This window comes from Arachis ipaensis, chromosome B8 (genome assembly GCF_059453495.1).
Source record: "Arachis ipaensis isolate K30076 ecotype BB chromosome B8, ASM5945349v1, whole genome shotgun sequence".
In the NCBI taxonomy this organism is placed as follows: Eukaryota; Viridiplantae; Streptophyta; class Magnoliopsida; order Fabales; family Fabaceae; genus Arachis; species Arachis ipaensis.
Window position 1 is genome coordinate 98,832,571 of NC_142443.1, and position 8,415 is coordinate 98,840,985.

The 8,415-nt window shown below is 35.1% G+C and overlaps 1 non-coding gene across 1 annotated transcript; it reads right to left on the reverse strand.

Annotated features, from left to right (window-relative positions):
• Positions 1 to 7,540: 7,540 nt before the first annotated feature.
• Positions 7,541 to 7,648, reverse strand: LOC148548973 (small nucleolar RNA R71). Its single transcript, XR_015898280.1, has one exon. It is a non-coding gene; the product is annotated as a small nucleolar RNA R71 (small nucleolar RNA).
• Positions 7,649 to 8,415: the final 767 nt, after the last annotated feature.

Here is an 8,415-nt window from a genome sequence, read left to right on the forward strand (position 1 = left end):
TATAACTTTTATTAAAGTCTTTTATTTTCTTTTCCTTCAAATCTTTATTTCGAAAACTTCCTAAAACTTTTTCAAAAATATTTTTCTTTTCTTTGTTTGATTTGTGTTCTTGGTTTGAGTCTTTGAGTCTTTTATTTTTATTTTACTCTTCTTCAAATTTTTGAAAATCACAAAAATCTTTTCAAAAATATTTTTATTTTGTTTGTTTAATCTTTGTTCTTTGAATGTGTCTATGTTCTTGGTAATTTCGTGTTCTTTGAGTCTTCCTTTCAAAAATTTTTCAAAAATAATTTTTCTTTGGTTTAACCTTGTGTCAAGTTTTTTGGTGTTTTCTTTTTATTTTTCTTCAAATTTTCAAAAATTTGTGTCTAATTTTCTAAAAATTTTAAGTTTAGTGTTCTTTTTATGTTCTTTGAGTCTTTAAATTTTGTTCATTGTGTTCTTGTGAGTCTTCAAGGTGTTCTTGAGTCTTGCATGTGTTTTGATCTTAAAATTTTTAAGTTTGGTGTCCCTTGGTGTTTCCCTCCAAAAATTTTTGAAAAACAAGGGTGCTAGATCTAAAAATTTTAAGTCTTGTGTCATTTTTGTGTTTTTCTCTTTCATCATAAAATTCAAAAATCAAAAGAATATATTTTCTAACAAAATTTTTAACCATTTTTTTGAAAATTCTAAAATAAAATTCAGATTTCAATTTCAAATTTTTATCTTATCTTATCTTAGTTGTCAAGTTTTCAAAAATCAAAATTTTCAAAATTAAAAATCACATCTTTTTCAAAAATCTTATCTCTTTCAAAGCCTATCATATCTTTTTCAAAATTTAAAAATCCTATCTTATCTTTTTCAAAATTCAAATTTCAAAATCTTATCTTTTTAAAATCAATTTCAAATCTTTTTAATTTCATATCTTATCTTTTTCTAATTTCTAATTCTAATTTCAAAATCTTTTCTTATCTTAATTTTTATCTTATTTTAAATTTAAATCTTTTCTTATCTTATCTCTATTTTCATTTTTCTTATTTTTATCTTTTCTTAATTAATAACTTATATTCTCTCTCTTATTTTTCAAAACCACCTAACTAACTTTTCCCTCTCTCAATTTTCAAAAATCACTTCTATTCTTCTCTCTTCTCTCTTTTTCAAAACCTCCTAACTAACTTTTCTATTCTTAATTTTCGAAAATACTTCTCCTATTTCTCTCACTTCTTTTTCAAAACCACCTAACTAACTCTCATCTCTCTCAATTTTTGAAAATTTCTCTCTCTTCTCTCTCTTTTATTTTTTCGAAATTTACATTTAAAATTTAAATTCTTTTTAAATTATTAACATAATTTTTGCAAACTTAATTTAATTAATTAATTAAATAAAAACAAAAATATTTTATTTCTTATTTACTTTTTCTATTTATATCTCTTCTCTCCTCATCTCTAATTATTCAAAACTCTCCTATCCCTATCTCTTCACTTGGTCTACCTCAACTTCTTTATCTTTTTTCTTTTCTTCACATCTCACTTGGAGTTTTTTGCCAATTGGCATAGAAAGCTCTCTTGTGATTTTCCTTCCATCTCTACTTCTTCACTTCTTCTTCACTTAGTCTCTCTTCTTTCTTTTCTTCTTGTTTATGACTAGAAACAGGGATAAAGAGCCCCTCTTAACTCATAATCCTGAACCTGAGAAGACTCTAAGGAGGCGTTTACAACAAGCTAAAGCACAACACTCCGGAAGAGACCTTTCAGAAAGTTTTGAACAAGAATTTGAGGACATGGCTGAACCACAAGAGGAGCCTAGAAAGGTCCTTGGTGACTTCATCATGACTACCTCTGACTTTTATGGCAAAAGCATTGTTGTACCTACCATTGGAGCTAACAATTTTGAGCTTAAGCCTCAGTTAGTCTCTCTTCTGCAGCAGAACTGCAAATTTCATGGACTTCCACTGGAAGATCCACATCAGTTCTTAGCAGAATTTTTATAGATCTATGATACTGTAAAGACTAATTGAGTTGATCCTGAAGTCTATAAGCTGATGCTTTTTCCCCTTTGCTTTAAGAGATAGAGCTAAGTTTTTTGGTTAGATGCCCAACCAAGAGAGAGTCTTGATTCTTGGGAAAGCTGGTTAATTCTTTTTGGCTAAGTTCTTTCCTCCTCAAAGGATGAGCAAGATTAGAGTGGAAGTTCAAACCTTCATACAAAGAGAAGGTAAATCCCTTTATGTAGCCTGGGAAAAATACAAGTAGCAGATCAGGAGATGTCCTCCTGACATGCTCTCAGAGTGGTCCCTCATAGGCGTGTTCTATGATGGCCTGTCTGAGATATCCAAGATTTCCTTGGATAGCTCTGCAGATGGATCTCTTCACTTAAAGAAAATGCCTGCAGAAGCTAGAGAACTCATTGAGATGGTTGTAAATAACCAATTCATGTACACCTCTGAAAGGAATCTTGTAAACTATGGAATCTCTCAGAAGAAAGGAGTTCATAAATTTGAGACTCTGAATACCATCCTGGCTCAGAATAAGATCTAGACCCAACAGGTCAACATGATCTCTCAACATCTCACTGGGATGCAAACTGCACCTGGCAGAAATCAAGAAGCTTCTCTTGAAGAAGAAGCTTATGATCCTGATCAACCCACCATGGAGGAGGTGAATTATATGGGAGAACCCTATGGAAACACTTACAATCCTTCATGGAAGAACCATCCTAACCTATCATGGAAGGATCATCAAAAACCTCAGCAAGGTTTCAATCAAGGTGGTAGGAACCAGAATAAGTCCAATAACAGACCACCATTCCCATCCTCTCAAGGGAATATGGAGACCTCTAAGCAGAGTCTCTCTGACTTAACTACTCTAGTCTCCAGCCTCACTAAGACCACTCATAGTTTTATTAATGAAACAAGGTCCTCCATTAGAAAGTTGGAGGTACAGGTTGGTCAACTGAGCAAAAAGATCCCTGAGATTCCTCCTGACACTCTTCCCAGTAACACTGAGGTTAATCCTAGAGAAGAGTACAAGGGCATAACCATGGATGAAGAAGCCGAATTGGAGGAGAATGGGAAGGTGTTGAATTCCAGTTAAGGATCCTTCACTGGGCATTCAATGCCCACAATGGCAGCAAGCCTGGCATTCAACGCCAGTGATGAAGTCCTCACTAGGCGTTTAACACCCATCCTAGCAAAAAAACTGGCATTGAACGCCAGTTAGGGAGCACTGGTGATGAGCGGATAATTTATACGCTTTTTGACATTGTTTTTAGTATGTTTTTAGTAGGATCTAGTTACTTTTAGGGATGTTTTCATTAGTTTTTATGATAAATTCACATTTCTGGACTTTACTATGAGTTTGTGTGTTTTTCTGTGATTTCAGGTATTTTCTGGCTGAAATTGAGCGACTTGAGCAGAAATCAGATTCAGAGGTTGAAAAAGGACTGCTGATGCTGTTGGATTCTGACCTCCCTGCACCCAAAGTGGATTTTCTGGAGCTACAGAACTCGAAATGGCGCGCTTCCAATTGCGTTGGAAAGTAGACATCCAGGGCTTTCCAGCAATATATAATAGTCCATACTTTGGCCAAGCATTGATGACGTAAACTGGCGTTCAACGCCAGCCTTCTGCCCAAATCTGGCGTCCAGCGCCAGAAAAGGATCCAGAACCAGAGTTGAACGCCCAAACTGGCACAGAAACTGGCGTTCAACTCCACAAATGGCCTCTGCACGTGCTACACTTAAGCTCAGCCCAAACACACACCAAGTGGGCCCCGGAAGTGGATTTATGCATCAATTACTTACTCATGTAAACCCTAGTGACTAGTTTATTATAAATAGGACCTCTTACTATTGTATTAGGCATCTTTGGATTACCTTATGATCCTTTGATCACGTTTTAGGGGGCTGGCCATCTCGGCCATGCCTGGACCTTCACTTATGTATTTTTAACGGTAGAGTTTCTACACTCCATAGATTAAGGTGTGGAGCTCTGCTGTTCCTCAAAGATTAATGCAAAGTACTACTGTTTTCTATTCAATTCTTCTTATTTCGCTTCTAAGATATCCATTCGCACCCAAGAACGTGATGAAGGTGATGATTATGTGTGACGCTCATCATCCTTCTCCCTTATGAACGCGTGCCTGACAAACACTTCCGTTCTACATGAATTAAGCTAGAATGAATATCTCTTAGATCTCCTAACCAGAATCTTCGTGGCGTAAGCTAGAATGATGGCGGCATTCAAGAGAATCCGGAAGGTCTAAACCTTGTCTGTGGTATTCCGAGTAGGATTCAATGATTGAATGACTGTGACGAGCTCCTAACTCGCGATTGCAGGGCGTTAGTGACAGACGCAAAAGGATAGTAAATCCTATTCCAGCATGATCGAGAACCGACAGATGAATAGCCGTGCCGTGACAGGGTGCGTGAGCATATTATTCACTGAGAGGATAAGATGAAGCCATTGACAAGGGTGATGCCTCCAGACGATTAGCCGTGCCGTGACAGGGCATTGGATCATTTTCCCGAGAGATGACCGAAAGTAGCCATTGACAGTGGTGATGTATCACATAAAGCCAGGCATGGAAAGGAGTAAGACTGATTGGATGAAGATAGCAGGAAAGCAGAGGTTCAGAGGAACGAAAAGCATCTCCATTCGCTTATCTGAAATTCCTACCAATGTTTACATAAGTATCTCTATCCCTATTTTATTATATAATATTCGAAAACACCATTATCACTTTATATCTGCCTGACTGAGATTTACAAGGTGACCATAGCTTGCTTCATACCAACAATCTCTGTGGGATTCGACCCTTACTCACGTAAGGTATTACTTGGACGACCCAGTGCACTTGCTGGTTAGTTGTATCGAAGTTGTGACAATTATGAATTAAGATCAAAGCACCAAGCTTTGGAGCCATTACCAGGGATTGTTCGAGCCTGGACATCACAATTTCGTGCACCAAGTTTTTGGCGCCGTTGCCGGGGATTGTTTGAGTTTGGACAACTGACGGTTCATCTTGTTGCTCAGATTAGGTAATTTTCTTTTTATTTTTTTTTCAAAAATTTTTCAAAAATATTTCTAAAATTTTCTCATCTATTTTCGAAAAAAATAAAAATGTTTTCAAAAATAAATTATTCTATGGCTTCAAAATTTTTAAGAATGAATTCTAGTGTTTCATGAAATATGTTGAATCATATCTGGCTGTAAAGCCATACCCAAACTACTTTGGGATTGGTATTCAACTAATCACTCTAGCCCATGTAATTATATGTTGCATCCTGGCTGGCTGTAAAGCCATGTCTAAATTCGTTTGGACTGAGGCTTGCAATTGGTTATCAAGAGCAAGCTAGTTGGAGCTAATCCACCTGCTACTGTTCCTGATCTACCCGCTGTTGATCCACGATCACCTGCTGAAGCTTGGCTGGCCATAGGCCATGTCTAGTGTTTTGGACTGGAGCTTTCATTGAAAGCTTGGCTGGCTAGTGAGCCATGTCTAATTCCTGGACTGAAGCTTTAGACTAACATGGCAAGATTCCTGGAATTCATATTAAAAATTTTGGAATCCTTATTTTTTTCTTTTTTCATATAATTTTCGAAAAATATAAATAAAAATCCAAAAAAATTAGAAAATCATAAAAATAAAAAATATTTTCTGTTTCTTGTTTGAGTCTTGAGTCACATTATAAGTTTAGTGTCACTTGCATATGCATCTTGCATTTTTCGAAAATATCATGCATTCATAGTGTTCTTCATGATCTTCAAGTTGTTCTTGGTAAGTCTTCTTGTTTGATCTTGATGATTTTTTGTTTTGTGTCTTTTCATGTTTATCATATGCATTCTTGAATTCTTAGTGCGTAAGCATTAAAGAATTCTAAGTTTGGTGTCTTGCATGTTTTCTTTGCATTAAAAAAATTTTTCAAAATATGTTCTTGATGTTCATCTTGACATTCAAAGTGTTCTTGGTGTTCATCTTGACATTCATAGCATTCTTGCATACATCACATGTTTTGATCTAAAAATTTCATGCATTGCATTTTTTTTTTGTGTTTTTCTCTCTCATCATAAAAATTCAAAAATCAAAAAAATATCTTTCCCTTTTTCTCTCATCAAATTCGAAAATTTGGATTGACTTTTTCAAAAATTTTTAAAATCAAATTGTTTCTCATGAGTCAAATCAAATTTTCAATTTGAAAATCTTATCTTTTTCAAAATCTTTTTCAAAAATCAAATCTTTTTCAAAATTCTTAGTTATTTTTGAAAATTCCAAAAATATTTTTCAAAAATCTTTTTCTTATTTTTATACCAAATTTTCGAAAATAACTAATCAATTAATGTTTTGATTCAAAAATTTGAAGTTTGTTACTTGCTTGTTAAGAAAGATTCAAACTTTAAGTTCTAGAATCATATCTTGTGATTTCTTATGAATCAAGTCATTAATTGTGATTTTAAAAATCAAATCTTTTTCAAAACTAATTTCAAATCATATCTTTTCAAAAATATCTTCTTATCTTATCTTTTTCAAAAAAATATCTTTTCAAAAATATCTTTTCTAACTTCCTAACTTCTTATCTTTTCAAAAATTTGTTTCAACTAACTAACTAACTTTTTGTTTGTTTCTTAACTTTTTCAAAACCACCTAACTAACTCTCTCTCTCTCATTTTTCGAAAATATCTCCCTCTTTTTCAAAAAAATTTCTTTTTAATTAACTAATTATTTTTATTTTTTATTTTTGAATTCAAAAATTTTCGAAAAATACTAACTAATTTTCAAAAACCAATTTTCAAAAATCACTAACTCTTTTTCAAAAAAATTTTCGAAAATTATTCCTCCCCCATCTCATTCTATTTATTCATTCATGTCCTAACATCTCATCTCACATTCCAATCCTCACAGTTGTGTTTCTTCCTTTACATCACATCCTTTATCTCCCCCTCTTCTTCTACTTACAAAGGGATCCCTATACTGTGGTATAAAGGATCTCTATTATTATTATCATTTTTCTGGCCATTCTTCCTTGTCATATGAGCAGGAGCAAGGATAAGAACATTCTTGTGGAAGCAGATCCAGAACCTGAAAGGACTCTGAAGAGAAAATTAAGAGAAGCTAAAATACAACAATCCAGAGATAACCTTTTAGAAATTTTCGAACAGGCAGAGGAGATGGCAGGCGAAAATAATAATAATGAAAGGAGAATGCTTGGTGACTTCACTGCACCTAATTCCAATTTACATGGAAGAAGCATCTCCATTCCTGCCATTGGAGCAAACAACTTTGAGCTGAAACCTCAATTAGTTTCTCTGATGCAACAGAACTGCAAGTTTCATGGACTTCCATCTGAAGATCCTTTTCAGTTCTTAACTGAATTCTTGCAGATATGTGATACTGTTAAGACTAATGGAGTAGATCCTGAAGTCTACAGGCTCATGCTTTTCCCTTTTGCTGTAAGAGACAGAGCTAGATTATGGTTGGATTCTCAACCCAAAGACAGCCTGAACTCTTGGGATAAGCTGGTCACGGCTTTCTTAGCCAAGTACTTTCCTCCTCAAAAGCTGAGCAAGCTTAGAGCTGATGTTCAAACCTTCAGACAGAAAGAAGGTGAATCTCTCTATGAAGCTTGGGAAAGATACAAACAGTTGACCAAAAAGTGTCCTTCTGACATGCTTTCAGAATGGACCATCCTAGATATATTCTATGATGGTCTATCTGAGCTATCAAAGATGTCACTGGACACTTCTGCAAGTGGATCCATTCACCTAAAGAAAACGCCTGCAGAAGCTCAAGAGCTCATTGACATGGTTGCTAATAACCAGTTCATGTACACTTCTGAAAGGAATCCTGTGAATAATGGGACGCCTATGAAGAAGGGAGTTCTTGAGGTTGATACTCTGAATGCCATATTGGCTCAGAATAAAATATTGACTCAGCAAGTCAATATGATCTCTCAGAGTCTGCATGGAATGCAAGCTGCATCCAACAGTACTCAAGAGGCATCTTCTGAAGAAGAAGCTTATGATCCTGAGAACCCTGCAATAGCAGAGGTAAATTACTTAGGTGAACCTTATGGAAACACCTATAACTCAACATGGAGAAATCATCCAAATTTCTCATGGAAGGATCAAAAGCCCCAACAAGGCTTTAATAATGGTGGAAGAAACAGATTTAGCAATAGCAAACCTTTTCCATCATCAACTCAGCAACAGACAGAGAACTCTGAACAAAATGCTTCTAATTTAGCAAATCTAGTCTCTGATCTATCTAAGGCCACTGTAAGTTTCATGAATGAAACAAGGTCTTCCATTAGAAATCTGGAAGCACAAGTGGGCCAGCTGAGTAAAAGGATCACTGAAATCCCTCCTAGTACTCTCCCAAGCAATACAGAAGAGAATCCAAAAGGAGAGTGCAAGGCCATTGACATAAGCGCCATGGCCGA